The 21,517-nt window shown below is 41.7% G+C and overlaps 1 long non-coding RNA gene across 1 annotated transcript in view; it reads left to right on the plus strand.

Moving 5' to 3' along the window:
• The first annotated feature begins 11,053 nt into the window (after positions 1-11,053).
• LOC114117499 (uncharacterized) overlaps positions 11,054-21,517 on the plus strand; it is a 59,482-nt gene continuing 49,018 nt past the window's right edge. Inside the window, exons 1-2 of the long non-coding RNA XR_009595909.1 lie at positions 11,054-11,188; positions 15,082-15,171. This is a non-coding gene — a long non-coding RNA (uncharacterized LOC114117499). The remainder of the gene's footprint in view (positions 11,189-15,081; positions 15,172-21,517) is intronic.

Raw genomic sequence — 21,517 nt, forward strand, 5'->3', positions numbered from 1 at the left:
TTCTAAAAGGAATAGATGAAAAGAGAAATATATATGTTATTCTTTTAAGGTACTTTTTTCTAAAGTAGTCTTTGATAAGCTTTGTTTCAGGACAGGAAATAAAAGAAGTTTGCATTTCCTTTCTCTACAGCAGTGACCATACCAACCACAGTTTCTGTGGTCAAAACCACCGTTCTCTGATTTTTTTGATGCCCTATTTTCACTGCTATGAGTTAGCATCTATTAGCACTAACTATCGGAGAAGGCAATGGCACCCCACTCCAGTACTCTTGCCTGGAAAATCCCACGGATGGAGGAGCCTGGTAGGCTGCAGTCCATGGGGTCACTAAGAGTCGGACACAACTGAGCTACTTCACTTTCACTTTTCACTTTCCTGCATTAGAGAAGGAAATGGCAACCCACTCCAGTGTTCTCGCCTGGAAAATCCCAGGGATGGCAGAGCCTGGTGGGCTGCTGTCTATGGGGTCACACAGAGTTGGGCAGGACTGAAGCAACTTAGCAGCAGCAGCAGCAGCATTAACTATTTTTCTCCTAAGGCGTTTACTATTTATTTAACACCCACAGCAATAAAGACAAAACTCAAAATACATGCAGACAATACCCAGAGTATACTGGGACACAAAGACCAGAATCTTCATTTATTTATTTTTTGCTGAAGTAAAAGAATGATAACCCCTTCCCATCAGGTTTTTGATGTTCCTTTATGAAGACAACATGCCAAGCAAACGTAGCAACTGATAAGACCATTTCAACAAAGGGGTGATTATCTTCAGGCTTTTAAAGTAAATGTTCCAGTTTGGCATAATTTTATTCAGGTACCCTTTCAAGAGAGCCTGTGTTTATATTTTGTATTTTACCTGAGTAGAAAAACATCTCCTTTCTCGTACTTAGGAAGTGGTTTTAGCACTTGGAAAGACCTCAGTCACAGGGTGTGATAAGCAGGCCTGGCGCAGCTGGAGGTTCTGACAATACCTGCCTGGGGCAACCCACTGTGAGGAGAAACCATCCAGAAATCACACACGTCAGTGGCTAGGGTTAAGCCGTTTGGGGATTTGCATCAGTCTGCCCAAATGAATGACGAAAAACCAAAGAAATCACTCAATCTAGTGTTTATACATCAAACGGTTTCTTATAAACCTTTGGTTGCAACTGTTTTTCACCTATTAAGACAAGTCTCAAAACTCCTGGAAGTTTAGCTAATTTCCAGTTTGTCACAATAGCATTTTTTTAAGGTTTTTTTTTTTGTTTGTTTGTTTGATGTGGCCCATTCTTTAAAGTTTTTTTAAATTAAAATTTTTTTTTATTTCTGACTGTGCTGGGTCTGTTGCTGCACACGGGCTTTTGCTAGCTGCAGAGAGTGGGGGCTACTCTTGTTGCAGAACACGGACATCGCACTGTGGTGGCTGCTCTTGCTGCAGAGCTCGCGCTCTGGGCCTGTGGGCTCCATTAGTTGTGGTGGACAGGCTCAGTTGCTTCGTGGCATGTGGAATCTTCCTGGACCAGGGATCGAACCCCCTGTCCCTTGCATTGGCAGGTGGATTCTTGACCCCTGGACCACCAGGGAAGTCTCATCTTTTAAAGTCTTTATTGAATTTGTTGCAATGCTGCTTCTGTTGTTTATGTTCTGATTTTTTGGCCCTGAGGCGTGTGGGATCCTAGCTCCCTAACCAAGGATTGAACCTACTCCCCCTGCATTAAAAGGTGAAGTCCCAAACTCTAGACCACCATGGAAGTCCCATGATAGCATTTTTTTTCCTGTTCTCTTTTACTATTCTGCTTCCTTTGAGCCGTTTTCTGCATCTCAGCCTTTGGCAGCAGCATCAGGCTTCTTTGGCACAAAGCTGCTGGGGACTTTGCATCCTCTTTTCCTTCTGCCTCTACTAAATCCCATGGATGGAAGAGCCTGGTGGGCTACAGTCCATGGGGTCGCAAAGAGTCAGACATGACTGAGCACAGCACAGCAGCACTACCTTTAGTAGCTCTGGGGTCAGCCTGCAGCCCCTCTATGTGGCCAAATTTCAGTCATCATGAGATAGTTCCATTTGAATATCTGAATGATGTATCAAAGTGAATTTTCCAGTGAGAGACTGTTACACACACACACACACACACACACACACACACACACTACTCTCTTGACTGTTCCCTCCCTTGTTTCCTTGGCTGCTCCATACTCAGCGCTTGTGGGGTTCCATAGGGCTCTGCCCAAGGTTGGTTCTCTCTTCCCGACACACCTCATTTATTCCCAAGGATTTGAATTACCACGTGTCTATGTGTTAATGACTCAGATTTGCCAGATTTTTTAAATTAAGTCTGTGAATCTAACTGCTTCCTTGACATCTTGACCCAGAAAACTTTCAGACAACATAACCATCATCACAAAAAAGGAACACATTCACATCTTTTGTTTAGGTATGTGCTTTATCCAAGATGCACAGCCATCCTCCAAGATGCTGGCCAACATCCAGGACACCTGTTTTCTTCTCCCTCCTTTTCCCTGTCTCCCTCCAAGTTCTCAGCATCCTAGACATGAATCGTAGGCATTCATCTGAGACATCTTTGCAAAGGGAACAATTCAGTCTTCCTGTGGCTCCTAAGAAAATGCCCTGAGATGATGTGGTTCACAAGGTCATCTGTGTCCCCACTTCTCTGCCTGCCTCCTCTGCATCCTTGTCCTTCCTGCTCGCCACACTCCAACCACCCTCACCTTGCCCAACCCCGTGTCAAACACACATGAGATGCTCAGTCCAGCTCACTGGGTTCACTCTCACCTCATATCTACCTAACTCTTCTCTCCTCCGAGGTCGCCTAGGGTCCTTCCTGTTTCTTTTTACTTGTGTGTGTGTTAAGTTGCTTCAGTCATGTCTGACTCTTGGTGAACCCATGGACTGCAGCCTGCCAGGCTCCTCTGTCCATGGGTTTCTCCAGGCAAGAACACTGGAGTGGGTTGCTATGCCCTCCTCCAGGGGATCTTCCTGACACAGGTATCAAACCTGTGTCCCTTGCATCTACTGTATTGCCAGGTGGGTTCTTTATCATGAGCATGGCCTGGGAAGTCCCTTTCTTTTTACTTGGTTCTTTTTATTGTATATTTTTGTTTGGCAATATATTTTTAAAGTTAATTATTTGTTACATGTTTGTTTATTTGGCTGCATTGGGTCTTAGTTGTGTTGTGTGAGGTATTTCACTGTGGCTCACAGATTGTCTTTGGTGTTGTGTACAGGGTAGTTGCCCCTTGGCATGTGGGGTCTTTGTTCCTGGATCAGGGATTGAACCCATGTCCTCTGCATTGCAAGGCAGATTCTTAACCACTGGACCCCCAGGGAAGTCCCTTGGCAATGTATTTTTAAATAAAATTATAGTTGTGCATGGTTTAAGGGCTGAATTGTTTTCATGGTTTTTAACTCCCAAATCCCAGTTCCCTGAACTCCCCCCTCCATTTTCTGCTCCCTAAGGGCATATATTTTCAGCAGTTTTAATTGATTATTTTGGTAACATTCTCTTCATCACTAAATAACATCAGTTCAGTTCAGTTCAGTCGCTCAGTCATGTCTGACTGACTCTTTGCGACCCCATGGACTGCAGCATGCCAGGCCTCCCTGTCCATTACCTGGAGTTTACTCAGACTCATGGCCATGGAGTTGGTGCGGCCATCCTACCATCTCCTCCTGTGTTGTCCCCTTCTTGCCCCGCCTTTAATCTTTCCCAACCTCAGGGTCTTTGTAAATGAGTCAGTTCTTCTCATCAGGTGGCCAAAATATTGGAGTTTCAGCTTCAGCATCAGTCCTTCCAATGAATATTCAGGACTGATTTCCTTTAGGACTAACTGGTTGGATCTCCTTGTAGTCCAAGGGGCTCGAAAGAATCTTCTCCAACATTACAGTTCAAAAGCATCAATTCTTGGGCACTCAGCTTTCTTTATAGTCCGACTCTCACATCCATACATGACTACTGGAAAAACCATAGCCTTGACTAGATGGAGCTTTGTTGACAAAGTAATGTCCCTGCTTTTAAATATGCTGTCTAGGTTGGTCATAACTTTTCTTCCAAGGAGGAAGTGTCTTTTAATTTCATGGCTGCAATCACCATCTGCAGTGATTTTGGAGCCCCCAAAATAAAGTCTGTCACTGTTTCCACTGTTTCCTCATCTATTTGCCATAAAGTGATGGGACCGGATGCCATGATCTTACTTTTCTGAATGTTGAGTTTTAGACCAACTTTTCACTCTCCTCTAACATACTTACTTACTAAATAACATATGAAATACTTAATTTTCCTGCTTAGGTGTCATCTATTGATTTCTCCATATGAAAGATGAGGATTTAATTCTCCTTCCGAACAAACCTTTGTAATATCCTTGGACACGTTCTGATTCCCTGTTCTTCCAGCATGAGTTATAATTTCAGTTAGGTTACACTGCGTGGTGTTTGCATTATTATCATGACACTATTTAGAGCTGAGCCAAATGGTTGTGGATGAACAATGTTGCCTGCTGTATCAGTGAAAAAGGATGTTGCTGCATCAAGCCAGCAGCCACTGTAGCTGCCGGACTGTGTGTACCCTGAGGGGATTCAGGATGGAGAAAGTAGGAAACTTGCCTTAGACAGCTAAGGTTCGTGTCAAAAGAATGAATTCAGTGAGCCCAGACTCTTGTATTTTCCCATACATGGAAAGTGTTAAATTCATTAACTTAAGATATCTGGTTTTCTTTAACTGTCATCTTTGGATATTCTGACCAACTGGTTTTTGTTACAATCCCCCCTATAGGTCCTGGCTCCTCCCTGAAATCTTCAGAGCAGTCCCTCAGAGATACCTGAGAGGCTGCCTTCTGGGCTTAAGTCCTCAGTGTGTCTGCTGAATAAAACATAGTTCTCAACTTCTGTTGTGCATTTTTTGGTCAACATAGTAAACTAGGTTTTTCCTCACTAGGGTTAACTATTGCCCTTATAGAGGGCAGGCAGGAGGCTAACTGCCTATGTATTTATCACTAATTATCCACCTCTCACTTCCACTTGTGTTAATATTGCTCAATAAAATCAATATGAGGTTGTCTCACAGCAGGAGGTCCTGATAAGGAAGATGGTGCAAGCCATCTTTATTCTAATATTTTTTTTCTTCTTGAAAAAGCTTTTCCAGGAAACTTCTGACCTGAATTTGTTTTGGATTTGTGCCAATTTGGGTTCTCCAGCAAGGAGACACCAAGATGGTATTTGAAGGGCAAAGAGATTTATTAGGACAAATGCCTGGGGGGGGGGAACAGAAAGGGGCAGGAGGAGGCAGGGAGAGCCTTCAGACAGGGGTGCAGGTCTGACAGCTGGGAAGGGAGAGGAGGAAGGAAGGAAGGTGCCGTAGGAAGAGTCTCAGACTGCACTGTGGCTCCTGGAAACCTCAGGGTGGCAGCCGGAGTCTCCTTAGAAGAATGCTACGTCAGGCAGAAGAGACTGGCTGTAGGAACCCTGCAGGTGCAGGAAGGGGGACATCTTCCAGGGCCTGACAGTGGGCTCTTGTCCGACACTTGGAAGTGAATTCATCGAGGAGACACATGAGCTGACAAAACAAAGATTTTGTTGTGAAGGGGCACCCAGGTGGAGAGCAGCAGGTTAAGGGAAACCAGGAGGGCTGCTCTGTCACGTGGCTCACAGTCTCAGGGTTTATGGTGATGGGGTTCGTTTCTGGGTTGTCTCTGGCCAGTCATCTTGTTTGGCCCAATTCAGTCTGACTCAGGGTTCTTCTTGGTGGCACTGGCATCTCCCAGCCAAGATGGGTGGGAGGAGGATTCTGGGAGATTGGTAGGACATATTATGTGTTGGTGGCTCCTCCCTCCTTTTGGCCCCTCCCAAATTCTCCCAGTTAGTTTTCAGCAGCAGCATCATCTTCCTTATCAGGACCTCCTGCTGTGAGACAGCTCATACACGTGGTTATCATCATGTCTGGCCAAGGCGGGCCGTTTCGCTCAGTGGTCCCCTAACACTGCCATGCTGAGGCATTGTCTGGGTGCTGCCAGCAGGAAGCCATCACTGACTTGCATCCCTTCTGCAAGTTATCGCCTGAAGGAAGGGCTGAACAGGCTGGAATGGCTCCTGGTTTTCTGCTCCAAAGGGCCACCAAATGAGGCTGAGACCTTGAGAATCTTCACCATCACATGGTTTCCATCTTATTTCTTAGCTGTTTGCTTCTTCATCTGAGTTCTTTCTCTGTAGCTTCCTGAGGAGGAGTGTACAAGAAGCAGTTTTTGAAAGCTTGCATCTCTGAAAACGGCTTTATTCTACAGGGAAGGAAAATTTGCCGCCCCCAAATGTCTCCTTGGCATGCAAATTATTTTGAGCTGAAAGCAATTGAGGCCCCAAAGACACAGTCACTTTTCCCCTTTCCCCCTTAACCTGCCTAAAGAATTTAGATAAAGGGCCTTTTTCAAGAATAGACCCGAGATGTTTGCAAAGATTACAGGCCAGGTGTGGTGGGGAAAACTTGGCAGGGCCCAGAAATCGGAGTCCACTCTGTCCCATTGTCTCTGCTGACCCGGCAAACATTTGTCTGCCAAACATTTGTTTTCTCACCCTCATGTCAGTTGCTCCCTCCCCTTTAAAGCCCCAAACCATTACCCCAACATCCTCTTTTGGTTTCAGCTGAAGATGCTTTTAAGATGAGAGCTTTGGCCATTTTGGTGAATTACTCAGTTTTCCTGAGTCTCTCCTATATATGCTGTTGTTGTTTAATAGTTAAGTCATGTCCGACTCTTTTGTGACCCCATGAACCTCCAGGCTTCTCTGTTCATAGGATTTCACAGGCAAGAATACTAGAGTGGTTTGCCATTTCCTTCTCCAGGGGATCTTCCAACCCAGGGATTGAATCTGTGTCTGCTGCATTGGCGGGCAGATTCTTTACCACTGAGCCACCAGGGAAGCCCCTCTCCTGTTTATGCATGTTATTAAACTTTTGTTTGATTTTGCTTATCTGTCTCACGTGAATTTAATTCTTAGACCAGACAGAAGAACGTAGAAGGACAGAGGAAATTTCTCCCTCCAGAAGAACTCTCATACTTAATCAACAGCTGTGATAGATATCGAGACAAGAAATAACTTCCCTTCAAAACTCTGTAGGCATTTTGCTCTGTTCTCTCCTACCTTCTAGCATTGCTCTTAACAACTTTAAAGTCATTCCAGTTCTTGACCCTTAACTCCAGTGTCCTGAAACACTGTGGTAATGTGTCTCAGCACATTTTTCAGGCATCCTGGGGTTCTTAATTTGGAAACTCATTTTGAGACTTGGGGAAATTTATATGCATAATTTCCTTAGTGTTTTATTCTCATTTATTTTCTCAGCTTTTTTCCTCAACTCTTAATCAGTACCTATAAATTTCTTATGATTTTTTTCCTCCTATTTTTCCTTTTTAATTTCTGGGACATTTTCTCAATTTTGACTTCAAAACCTTTCAGAAATTAAATTTTTTTCTCCTATTATATATTAAGTTTAAACGCAACATTTGTCTCGGTGAAACTTCTTTTAAAACATTGTTCTTATTTTATGGATAGAATATCTTGTCTTATTTTGTTCTGAAGAAATTCACAAAGTTTTTTTTAAGCTTTCTTTTCTTACTTTTTTTACATTTTTATTATTGCTTAGTTTGCTTTGACTTCTGTTTTTCTTCCTACAAGGCTTCTTCTGACGTCTGCTGATCCTCGGCTGTTCACTCGTATTTAATGGTTGGATGCTCGAAGCTGACTGACAGTGGTGGGTATGGTTTTTAACTGAGATTCCTCAGAATCTCACATGGAAAATGGGGATACTTATGGTGTTATCTCATAGGGCTACTGTTAGATAACCCAGGTCAAGAGTGCATCATGGCCCCAGCATGGAGAAAGTACCAGATAACACTAACTGAAGAAAAAGAGCAGGTAACCTCCTGGACGTAAATGGGCCCCCCTCAAGGGAAAGCAGATGGAGATTCATTCCTTCTGGACTGATACTCCAAGATGAGAACAGCAGGACAATCTAGAGAGGAGGATGGGCCCTGCCCAGATAGAAGAGACCACATTTTTCTCATTCTTGAAGTCAGGAGACCTAGCCGACTGCACATGCACAGAAAGTATCCTTGGAGGTCAAAAGGGGAGTGATGTCAACCTACCCATAGGCCTCTTCGCCTGAATCCTTCTTGGCTGAGAGATGAACACGTAGCTATAGGAGGATCCTGAGTTATACAAAATACGGTCTCTGAAACAGGCAAATCAAAATCATTGGTCAAGGAACTTTGGAAGAAATACCTCTTAAAAGTGATTCAAATGCCCATGAGGGCGTGACTCTCCCTCTGAGTCTGCGCATGTGTCTACCAACAGGTACTGTATTCTTTTCCTCCTAATAAATACTTTACTTGTTTCACTGCTTACTGTCTTGTGGGAATTCTTTTCTGCAAAGCTGAAGGGCCAGGGCCTTGCTGCTGACCTCTGGTCTAGGGGCTAGGATTCAGCACTCTCACTGTCATGACCTGACCTCAATCTCTGGCCAAGAACAAAACCTCTGCTTGCTTCACGTCGCTGCAGGCCAACGCCACCGGAGATCGATTTGAGTCTCGGCTGGACACTCTTGAATCTCTCTGTGACTTGGGAAGTTACTTAACTTCTCCATGTATTGGTTTTATTTATCTGTACAATGGGATTATAATTTTGCTGCCTCAAAAGGAGTTATGAGGGTTCAATGAGTTAATGCATACAAAATGTTGGGAACATGGCTCGATCTAGCTTACAGTTAGTGATCAATATCCCAGATGGTATCCCCTCACCGGATCACTTCTTCATATCCTCGTTTGGGAATTTAAGGAGATGTGGTTGGAAAACTGATTCTGGTTCCTTCAGAGCAGAGACACATCTGGAATAACTGTTTTCATTTAGTCAGTAGAGCTCTGCTCTTCCAAACAGACATGAGCTAGACTGTTGCTGAAGGATGTATTTTAAAAAATAATAAATTCATGGTCAGCATCTCTAAACTTCAGGATAGAATCTAAACTCCAAACCCACATTAACTGCTTATTGGCCCTTAAGAAACCCACCAGACAAGAGATCCCAACCTGGTTCACAGCTCAGGAGCATCGGAGGAGGGTGGTTATTGAGTGTTTACAAAGCTCCTGTGAGAAAAAAGTGTCTGGTTAGATTCTTTAGAACAACAACGACAGAACTGAATCTAGGTTGTTAATTTTTTGAGGGCAAAGGGGTTGAGGTTGGGGTGGCTTTGACCTTCCATTTTAAGGAAATCAGTGGGGAAAGACCCTCTGAAGACTGGAAGCTAAGATTAGTGACGCAAACAATGTTGTGACTCTCATTAACAAGGGTCTTTAGCATTTAAAGACTTTCCCATAATGCCTTCTCCTCCCACACCATTTCCTCTTGGGCCCCTGGAATAGAAGACACACATCTTAGCCCCTTCGCAGAGGAGAAACTGCCTCCTTGGAATTGGTCATTTTACTTGGAATTGGGATCTGCTGCCTCAGAATTGGTGATTTTACTACAGTTTAAAAAGTTTCTCCAAGTAAGCAGTGGCTTCTATCTGAGAAAAAGCGAAGTTGAAGAAGTATTAAAAATCGTGATTTGACAAAGATACTCAGAAAGTTGACTGAATATTTAGCTCTTGTGTTTAAAAATAACCATGGCTGCTGCTTCTTTTTTTCCTTTTGCCTGTGTCACATGACATGTAGGATTTTAATTCCCAGACCAGGGATCGAACCCTCACCCCTAGCATTGGCAGCACGGAGTCTTAATGACTCCATCACGAAAGTCCAAGCATGGCTTCTTAAAGGTCTCTTTGGTTAAATCTGTGATAAAAGGCATCATTCACTAGAACAGACTAAACACTAAATTGCTTGAAAATGTGCTTGTCATGGATTGTTTAGAAGTAGATTTTAAATACTTCATGGAAAAGTATTTCAAGGAATTATGCCTTAATAAGTCAAGTAAGCACTTTTTCCTTTTGGTACACTGAAATAATTAATACATGCCTTGTTATTCAGTGTATAGGAAGAGTGCTTTATTAAATGAGTGATAAATATTTTGGTTGAGAGGTTTCAAGACATGAGATGCAGAGGACTGGGCCAGAAGTTTGCGGTTAGCTGATGCAAACTATTACATATAGAATGGGTGGACAATAAGGTCCTGCAGTATAGCACAGGGAACTATATTCAATATCCTGTGATAAACCATAATGAAAGAGAATATGTAAAAGGATATATATGTATAACTGAATCACTTTGCAGTACAGCTGAAATTAACACTAAATCAACTCTACTGCCATAAAAAAGAAAAAAAAAAAAAAAACTGGACGGGTGGTTTTGTAAGAGTTCCCAGAAGGAGTGAAGACGGCAGGAAACATGCCAGCCTCCCCTCCTTCCCTGCATACGAGCAGAATTGTGGATGCGATTCACCGAATGATGACAGTGAATGTTTTCCCTGAAATTACAGGAAATGTGATTTCAGAGCTTGTAGTTTTTTTTTTTCCTATGACTTCTTGAAATTCCTTTATCTATTGCATTTTCCACCCCTCCCCCCTCCCCCCCCCCCCTTGGAGCTGAACTTCTGATGGACTTTCTCTGTGTGGCTCTGGGTTGTGTCTGACATTCAAAAATACTCTTTCCTTCTAGTTATCATAGGTAATTTGTAGTTCAGGAGCTGACACTCTATTTACTTTCCTTCAGTAAAAATGGCTCACTCTTTGTGTGCTTGCTCGTTTTTTGGTAGACAGGGAGACTTATAGTTGTTTAAAGCTTCTTGCTTTTTTTTGGCATTTTTGCTGATAGCAACATCTCAGCTGCATATTGGAAGAACTGGCCTCTTACTAGTGAATGTCTGGGCGATTTGGTTGGCTGTTCAGAGCTTTCGCTTGTTCCTTCCTAGAGCATGCACAATGGTAACTCTAGGAGGACTACCAGGATGTTCAAAGGACTTTGCACATAGCAAAACACTCCTTATGGAGAAGTGTTTATTCTCAACATAGCAGGGTGCTTGAAAAATTACTGATTAAACCTATTATGCAAGCCTGCAGTAACCTACCCCATTCAGTATTTCTTATTAGAGAGTCACTTGCAGTTTGACCAGGGCTCCAAGTTTCAGTCGTTTATCTTCTGCTGAGCTGGACAGCCTGTGTTTATCCCTGGCTCTGTGACTTACCAACCCCATTACCTAGGACAAGTCGCTGTCTGTAAGTGGTGAGTAGTAGCAGATGGGTTCTTACTGCTGACAGAGTCCACTTGCTTGGTCATAGCTTGTTTAACTTCTGAAACAAGAGTTTAAAAAACCCCATTGAATTTACTGATGAGATGATATCACATATGGGATTTACTTTGAAATAACCCGGGGGATGGGGTGGGGGAAGTAAGGGAAGGTAGAGTTGAAGTGAGATAGTCCATGAATTCAGAGCTGCTAAAGCTGAGTGATCAGTACCTGGCAATTTGTACTAAATAATTTTGAAATATCTCAGAATAAAAAGTGAAAACAAGCAAACAAAGAAGTTTCCTTCAAAGGATTCAGGATTTAACAGTTTGGAGACCAGCTTCTGAAATACCAGTTGGTATGTTAGCTTTTTTTTTTTTTTTTTTTCATTTTTAAACAAAGGAAAAGCCCTTCAGGTACTTGAGCCAAGTGGGAGAAAATATTAGGCTGGAGATTCTCAAGAGCAGCTGTGGGCTGACTCAGCCCAGCCCCTGGGCCACAGTGAGGTTTTGTCTAGTGGACAGGGTATTCCCCTGTCCCAGGCCGGCTTCAGCTGACTCATACAGCAAATCAGAGTTTCACATCTAACTGTTCTGGGCATTGGTTATCAAGGTTGGAACCCAAAGGCCTGGCTGAAATGGGGAGAGGCTATTTCACACCTTCTTTAAAGGTCAAAACTTTCCTCCAGAGAAGCCTATTCTCCATCTGGAAGCTTCTATCTGATGTCACCCAAGCTAGGAACTTAAAAGGGGACGTTTCCTAAAAGTACACTAAGCTTTTTGGTGACATTCATTACAGGGTAAAAAATAAGCTGAAACCATAAGCTGACTTGCTTACTTACAGGAGAGAAATGCCTGGTGAACAAGCAGTTCATGGTAACCTCAGCTGTTTAGACTGTCCTGACGGTGGACCAGCTATGTCACTGGGCCTCTGACTTCACAGGGCCATAGACCAGGACAGGCCACTGCCCTTGATCTTGACCCATTGATCAGACATGAATGGGTCTGGACCTCCTTTTCCATGGAGGCCAAAAACAGGGTCAGAAATTTTCTTTGCTCACTGTGCAGGCAGCTGCTGCCCTGGAGGACAACTGAGAAGATCCCCAAGTCAGTTTTCCTCTCACTTTTCAATGTGGAGCCTGAACCTCAGGATGGGGTGAGGGTGGGACCACCTTACTCAAGCTTTCCATGTGATGGCCAGTCTGGTCTTGAGTCCGCTTCTCTCGGAGCCCAAGGAAGCAATGTCCACTCTACATAGAATTTAGATACAAATCAAGCCAAAGATAAAAATCAAGCCATTGACATAACTGTGTCCTGAGAATAGACAAGCCAATATTTGCCCACATTTAGAAAATAATTTTTTTAATTGAAGTGTAGTTGATTCACAGTATTGTTTCAAGTGTATAGCACAGTCATCCCATTACACATACATAAGTGTGTGTAAAACTGAACATATATAACATATATATACATATACACATATATACATATGAACATGTATATTCCTTTTCAAACACTTTTTTCCTTATAGGTTATTACATAATATAGAGTATAGTTTTCTCTGTACTATACAGTAGGGTTTTGGTTATTTATCTGTTTTATGCATGGTAGTGTGCATATGATACTCTCAGTCTCCTGATTTATCCCTCCCTCCACCCCCCCTTCACTTTCACTTTTCACTTTCATGCATTGGAGAAGGAAATGGCAACCCACTCCAGTGTTCTTGTCTGGAGAATCCCAGGGACGGGGGAGCCTGGTGGGCTGCTGTCTCTTGGGTCACACAGAGTCAGACACGACTGAAATGCCTTAGCAACAGCAGTGGCCACCCCTCTTTCCCCTTTGGTAACCACAAGTTTGTTTTCTGTGTCTGTGAGTCTATGTTTTCCACAACATATAGATTCATTTGTGCCATGTATTTGATTCCACATGTGTGATATCACATGGTATTTGTCTTTCTCTTTCTGACTCACTTCATTTAGTATGAGAATCTCTAGGTCCTTCCATGTGGTTGCAGATGGCATGATTTCATTCTTTTGTACGCTTGAGTAGTTTTCCAGGGTATAGATATATACACTGCATCTTCTTTATCCATTCATCTGTTGATGGACACCCAGTCTGCTTCCCTGTCCTGGCTATTGTAAACAGTGGCTGCAATGAATACTGGGGTGCATGTATCTTTTTGAGTTATGCTTTTCATGTTTCCCGGATAGATGCCCAGGAGTGGGATTGCCTGATCAGATGGTAGCTCTTTTTTTTTTTTTTTTTTTTTTGAGGAAACTGCATACCATTCTCCACCGTTGACTCACATTTTTCATACCTTAAATAACTATGTGGTAACTGTGGCATCTCCATTTTACACAGAAGGAGAAGGGGCCATCCTAGGTCATAGAGTGGGACCACGGCAAAGCTACAGCTCAAAGCTTTCTTTAGCTGAGCTCTTTCTATTTCACTGGAGCAAATGAGTAGCCCCCGGTTACAGTGGAGATTGTTCTAAAGGTGCGGAATGGTAGGAATCCCTAGAGGGTGGGATCACGAAGCATGGCCCTCATTTCCCAGCATCCTCTGCAAATTCTTCTAATCTGCCCTGGATGGTAACTTTCTTCTCCTTCTCTCATCTCCTTAAAAATCTTCACAAGGGCTCATCTCAAATGTCACCAACCTTCCCTGATCTTCCCAGTTATGATTAGTTCTATTCCTTTCCCCCCTAGACCCCCAGATGCAGTTTTCTTAACCATTTTGTCTCAGTTCACTTAAAAAAAAAAAATCTCACTTCCCTCCCTAGATTGCAAACAGCTTGAGGCAAAGGATACAGTCAAATAAATTTTAGTTTTTTTTAATTAAAAATTATGACCTGTTAAGTATGTAGAGTTGGACTGTGAAGAAGGCTGAGTGCTGAAGAATTGATGCTTTTGAACTGTGGTGTTGGAGAAGACTCTTGAGAGTCCCTTGGACTGCAAGGAGATCCAACCAGTCCATTCTGTAGGAGATCAACCCTGGGATTTCTTTGGAGGGAATGATGCTGAAGCTGAAACTCCAGTACTTTGGCCACCTCATGCGAAGAGCTGACTCATTGGAAAAGACTCTGATGCTGGAAGGGATTGGGGGCAGGAGGAGAAGGGGATGACCCAGGATGAGATGGCTGGATGGCATCACGGACTCGATGGACATGAGTCTGAGTGAACTCCAGGAGATGGTGATGGACAAGGAGGCCTGGCGTGCTGCAATTCATGGGGTCGCAAAGAGTCGGACACAACTGAGTGACTGAACTGAACTGAAATATGTAGAAAAGAATCAAATATACATGTTCTAATGAGGTTGAGATTATTACCCATCCTGGGGGTTGCTCTCTGATCACACATCCTTCCTTCCACTAGAGCCAATTAGAAACAATGTTGCTCTGTTTGTATTCAGCAGCAACTTGCTTTCAGAATGTTGAGGATTCATTCATATTGGTGTTTCTGGCTGTAGGTCATTGATTTCATTATGAATCTGGTGATGTATAATATTCCGTTGTAAGAAAACACCGTGATTGATCCATTCTCCCATCAAGAAACAACTGGGCTGTTTCTCACTTTCTTGCTTTTTCAGCAATAATACCAGGAACATTCCTTTCATGTCCTTTGGTGCACATGGGAAAGAGATTCTCTAGGCTTCAATTGCATGTGTGTGTATGTAGCTTAAAAATCCTCCTGTGCTCTGAGGTTGTAAGAATATTTTTTAAAGCTCCCTGCTTTTCCTCTGACATTTAGGTTTATAACCTAACCTGTAATTCGTTTTGGGTATGGTGTATGGTAGGCATCCATTTTCTCATTGTTTCCTCCGCATAATACATAACTGCCCTTTTTAATGAGTAGCTCTTTTTAATGAATTTCATACACATTTCTCTGCAGTGTCCCTGGTGGAAGATGCAGTATTTCTGATCCCTGGTGTGCACCAGTGCAGCTGCACGGATTTTTACCTCTCTTACCCTGGGTTGAAATGTAAGTGGAAATAGATGCATTGGCTTATATACAGTATCTCATCTGTTTGAAAGTTATACCTTAGTCATTGAAGAGCTACGGAATCAGGGGCTTGCATTGATGCTCTGAAGGAAGAAAATGTTAGGCTTGGGGTTATCAGTCATCAATTCAAAGCAAAGTGTGGAAGACAGGGTTTCCTCAGCAGCATTAAACAAATCCTGCATGCGTGTTAAGTTGTTTTGGTCATGTCTGACTGTCACCCTATGGACTGTGGTCTGCCTGGCTCCTCTGTCCATGGGATTCTCCAGACAAGAATACTAGAGTGGGTTGTCATTCCCTTCTCCAGGGAATCTTGCCAACCCAGGGACTGAACCCACGTCTCTAATGTCTCCTGCATTGGCAGGCCAGTTCTTTACCACTGGCGCCACCTGGGAAGCCCCTAAACAAATCCTAGTTTCTCCTTAAGTTCCTCCTTAAGTTTACAGCTAAGTATTTTATTCTTTTCTTTTAATTTTGTTTGTTTGTTTTAATTTTTTTGATGTGGACCAAGTCTTTATTGAATTTTTATTTTTATTGAATTTTCTACAGGTGAGCAGAAGGCTGAGGTCAGTCACCACAATGGCAAGGCAGGGACCTTGCTCTTTTTCTGAACAGCTTTTAGATCTGAAACTCATAGATTGAAAGAGAGGCTGGCTTGCCATAAAGGACCCCCAAGCATCATGGCAGTTGAGGAAAGCGGTGATTTTCTTGGTCTTTCTCCCAGAGGTGTACTTGGGTACCATATACTGAAGAAAGTCGTGGAGCCACACCTTTTGAGGACTATTGGATGCAGGGCAAGCTGATCTGATACCTGCCCTCCTGAGTAGGGGCAGGTGGAGATTAGATGGTAAATGTAGTCTTAGCAGGTCCATCTCATAGTGGGTCTACTAAGGCACAGACTCACCTGGCGGCAATTTCCTGAATTCCTGGATGTACGATGAGAATTAACAAGCCTAGTAAAATTAACGCTGACACCCTAGGCTTCCTAAAGACAGGACCAACTCTGGTACAACAGATGCTCCAGAGCTTTCTATGGGATTAGACTCCAGGTAGCCTTCATAGCACCCCACTCTAGTACTCTTGCCTGGAAAATCCCATGGACAGAGGAGCCTGGTAGGCTGCAGTCCATGGGGTCGTGAAGAGTCAGACACGACTGAGCGACTTCACTTTCAGTTTTCACTTTCCTGCATTGGAGAAGGAAATGGCAACCCACTCCAGTGTTCTTGCCTGGAGAATCCCAGGGACGGCGGAGCCTGGTGGGCTGCTGTCTATGGGGTCGCACACGACTGAAGAGACTTAGCAGCAGCAGCAGCAGCAGCAGCAGACTTCAGGTAGAACACATTCTTGCTAGTTTCTTTTCCTGCAGCATCCTGCTTTCCTCACTTCTCTTCCCCCTACCCGCCCCAAACACTCTCAATACTTGCATCTGAATTCAGTTTTAGGTCTTGCTGTTAAGGGAATTCAGTCTAAGACACATGTACTATCTCAACTGTTTTCCCTTCATTTTATGCCTTTGCTGTTGTAAATCATTAAATGCTTTTCAAATTATCCCGTTAGAGTGTGCTTGGATCTTGACAAATATAATGAGTTTTTAAAAACGAATTGTTGGTGAATTTTATCATATGCTTTTACCATCCCTTCTATGAGATAGACATAAAATTTTCTCCTTTAATGTATTTGATGATAAATATGTGACTTTCTATGTTAAGCCATCTGGTTGCATTCCTGGCATAAATTCAGTGATGATCTTTTTTTTTTTTTTTTTTTAAGTATGTTCTTAGATTCATTTTGCACATATTTTGTATAAAATTTCTGTGACTGGGCTCAGGATTAATATTTTCTTTCTCATACTCTGATTGGATGATGAGGAGGTTATAATAATCTCATTGGATTTCTTGGGGACTTTTCCTGATTTTATTTTCTCTTAAAGAATTAGTATACTCAAATGTTTGAATCCTTGAATAATTGGTAAAACTTGCTTGTAAACCTTTGGGGCCTGAATTTTCTTTGTGAGATGATACTCAGTTATTGGTTAGTTTTATTTAGGCGTTCTATGACTATCCAATATATCTATTTTTGGCATTAATCTTTTTGTACTCAAGAAATAATTGATAAATGAATGAGTTACTTACCTTGGCATATGTTGAAGTCACTATGCTTAAAAAAGGAAGTTAATCTATCACCTAACAATAACAAACTGATGGGAATTCCCTAGCATTCTAGTGGTTAAGACCTCTCCTTCCAGTGTAGGGGACACGGGTTTGATCCCTGGTTGAGGAGCTAAGATCCCACATGCCTCGTGGCTCAAAAAAACCGAAAACATAAAATAGAAGCAATATTGTAGAAAATTCAATGAAGACTTTAAAAATGGTCCCCATCAAAAAAATTAAAACAAACAAACAAAATGAAAAGAAAAGAATAAAATACTTAGCTACAAACTTAAGGAGGAAAACTATTCACATACTGAAAACTACAAAACATTGCTGAAAGAAATTAAAGATGTCAGTAAATAGAAACACAATCCATATTCATGAGTCAGAAGATTAAAGACTGTTAAGATGTTAGTGGTACCCAAATTAACCTACCTACTCAGTGTAATCCCTATCAAAACCCCAATGATGCTTTTTTAAGAAATAGAAAAATCTATCCTGAAGTTTAAATGAAATTTCAAGAGAGAGTTTGGTGAATCTCCAAGGAGCTGAAGCAATCTTAAAAAAGAAGAGTAGGCTTGGAGGCCTCACACTTCCTGATTTCAAAACTTACTGCAAAGCTACAGTAAGCAGAACTATGGTCCTGGCTTACAGACCTATAGACCAATGGGATGAAATAGAGAGCCCAGAAATAAACCTTTATATTCGTGGTCAAATTATTGTTGACATAGATGTCAAGATCATGGGGAAAGGAGAGTCTTTTCAACAAATATTGGGAAACTGAGTATGTACATGCAAAGAATGAAGTTAGACCTTTACCTTATGAAAGTGAAGTGAAAGTGTTAGTTGCTCAGCTGTGTCCAACTCTTTGTAACCTCATGTACTGTAGCCCACCAGTCTCCTCTGTCTGTGGAATTCCCCAGACAAGAATACTGGGGTAGGTAGCCATTCCCTTCTCCAGGGGATCTTTCAGACCCTGGGACTGAACCTGGGTTTCTAGCATTGCAGGCAGATTCTTTACCATCTGAACCACCAAGGAAGCCCCTTATCTTATATCACAGACAAAAATTAGATACAGTGTAAGAGCTCAAACTACCAAATTCTTTAAGGGTTCTATGACTATACATCTATTTTTGACATTAATTTTACCAAATTCTTAGACAAAACTATAGTGAAAAATCTTGATGGTATTGGACTTGGCAATAATTTTTTGACATGACATCGAAAGCACAGGCAGCAAAGAAAAAAGAAAAGATAAATTGACTACTTCACAATTAAAACTTCTGTGCTTCAAGAGACACAATCAATGCAGGGAAAACATAACCCACAAAATAGAAGATAATATTTGTAAATAATTTATATGATAAGAGATGAATATCCAGAATATATAAAGAACTCCTACAACTCAACAATAACAAAACAAATAACCCGATTTAAAAATGAGCAAAAGACTACTTATGATAGCCAGGAAACAGAAGTAACTTAGATATTCATCGACAGATGAATGCATAAAGAAGTTGTGGCATATCTACACAATGGAATATCACTCAGCTATAAAAAAAGAACACATGTGAGTCCAAATGAGGTGGATGAACCTAGAGCCTAGTATACAGAGTAAAGTAACTCAGAAAGAAGGACAAATATCATATATTAATGCATATATAGGGCCTCTCTGGTGGTTCAGAGGTTAAAGCATCTGCCTGCAATGCTTATATAAGGAATATGCATATATAAGGAATCTAGAAAGATGGTATTGATGATCCTATTCACAGGGCAGCAAAAGAGATGCAGAGATAAAGGACACACTTTAGGACACAGTGGGGGAAGGAGAGGGTGGGATGATTTGAGAGAGTGGCATATACATTGAAATGTATACATTACCATATGTAAGAAGGATGGCTGGTGGGAATTTACTCGATAACACAGGGAATCCAAAGCTGTGCTCTGTGACCACCTGTGGGTAGAATGGGGAGGGAGGTTCAAGAAGGAGGGGACATATGTATGCTTATGGCTGATTCATGTTGATGTATGGCAGAGGTCATCACAATATTGGGAAGTAATTATCCTCCAATTAAAATAAAATAAAAAACTTTTTAAATGAGCAAAGAACTTGGAGGCATTTCTGCAAAGAAGATATACTAATGGCCAATAAGTGCCTGAAAATACCCTCATGACTCATCATTGCCTAAATGAAAATTAAAATCACAAAGAGAGAACCCCTCACACTCATTAGAATGGTAAATATATATATATATATATAAACACAGAAAACACTGTGTTGGTGGGTATGCAAAGAAACTGGAATCTTTGTGCACTATTGGAAGGAATGTAAAATGCTGCAGCTGCGATGAAAAACGGAATAGTGGTTCCTCTAAAATTAAAAATAGAATCAATTCTGGGTATATACCCCAAAGATTTGAAAGCAGAAACTTGAAGAAATATTTGTACTCCCTTGTACATAGCGGCATTGTTCACAATAGCTGAAAGGTAGAAGCAGCACAAACATCCATCGACATATGAATGGCTGAACAAAATTTGGCATTTACACACAATGAAATACTATTCAGTCTTGAAAAGGAAGCGCTCTCTGAAACATGCTACAGCATGGATGAAACTTGAGGGCATTGCACTAAGTGAAACACGCCAATTACAAAAAGAAAAAAATGCCATGTGATTCCACATATGGAATCATAAAATTCATCGAAACAGAAAAGTGGAATGGTGGTCTCCAGGGATGGAGGAATGGAAGAGTGAAGGAATTACTGCCTAACTGGTAAAGAGTTTCAATTTTTTCAAGATGAAAGGAGCCCTAGAGATGGATGGTGGTAATAGTGCACAATAATATAAATATACTTAATAACACAGCTATGCACTTAAAAATGGGTAAGATGGTACATTTTGGGTTATGTGTATTTTACCATAATCAAAAAAGAAATGTGTTGAGTTATTGAACTAATCCCCCAAGAGCTTGATATGATGTATTATTGACCTCAAGTTTTCACTTCTCTCTTTATTCATAACTTTTGCCATCTGACTACCACTCCTCCCAAGCAACAGAGCATACTTCTGTATCCTTTGTCAAACCAGCCAAGCCCCAGAGAATCTGCAGATGCATGAGCAGTTATAAATGATTCCTGTTTAAAACCCACTGAGTTTTGGTGTGTTTCTCAGCAATTTAAGTATAAACACACTTCAGATTTTAGAACAGTATCTATAATGCCTATGAGCATTTCACACTTGCATCGAAACTAATAGAAGAGCATACATGCGTTACCCCAAATTAAGGAAATAAACATCGCCATGTATATTTTCCACGTTCCTTTCCCAGAGCTAATTGTAATCCCGATCATTTCTTTGCTCTTTTAAACAATAATTTTATCATCTTTTTCATCCCTTCTTGCCTTTTTCAAGAATAATTTTAGCAACATTTTATGAATCCCTAAACAAGTGTATTGCTTAGTTTTGCTCATTCTATAAACTTTATATAAGTGCAGTTTTACTGTGTGAAGTTGATTTGATATAAAATCACTTCTGAGACTCAACCACATTAAGTGGGGCATGTTTTTCATTCATTTTTTCCCCTCCATTGGCAAATTACTTGTTCTTTCTTTGGTTGCCCTTGATGATTTAATGGGAAAACTTTACAAAACACAAAGTTAAGTAATGCATTCCCCACCCCACCCCCCGCCCCCGCACCCCCCCCCCCCCCGCACCCCCCCCTCCTCCCCGGGAATCAGAGAATCTTGATGATTTAACACCAGTTTCTTCACTCCCAGTTCCCAAGCTGATGCTGCCCAGTCACTTTGAACTTCACATATTAAACACTGTATCAGTTTGTATAGACTATGCTTATTTGCTTGTTTAGATTTCCTGCAGGGCTTGCCTACCCTGTCTACTCATCAGGTATCTTGTATTTCAGACCTTTGCTCTGTCTTCCAAGAGCACCCCCAAAGGATATTTGTTCTTAAAGTCAGTTTTTTAAGAATTCCTTTTTGAGGATCTGTTATGTTAATCATTCTCAGTTTAAAAAAAGTTTCCATTTTCTTCTTTTATAAAAAAAATTTTTTTATTTAGTTTAGTTACTATTTTGACCGCACTGGGTCTTCATTGCTGTGTGCAGGTTTTCTCTAGTTGCGGCAATCATGAGCTACTCTCTAGTTGCCACACATGGGCTTCTC

Source organism: Ovis aries, chromosome 13, assembly GCF_016772045.2.
Source record: "Ovis aries strain OAR_USU_Benz2616 breed Rambouillet chromosome 13, ARS-UI_Ramb_v3.0, whole genome shotgun sequence".
Lineage (NCBI taxonomy): Eukaryota > Metazoa > Chordata > Mammalia > Artiodactyla > Bovidae > Ovis > Ovis aries.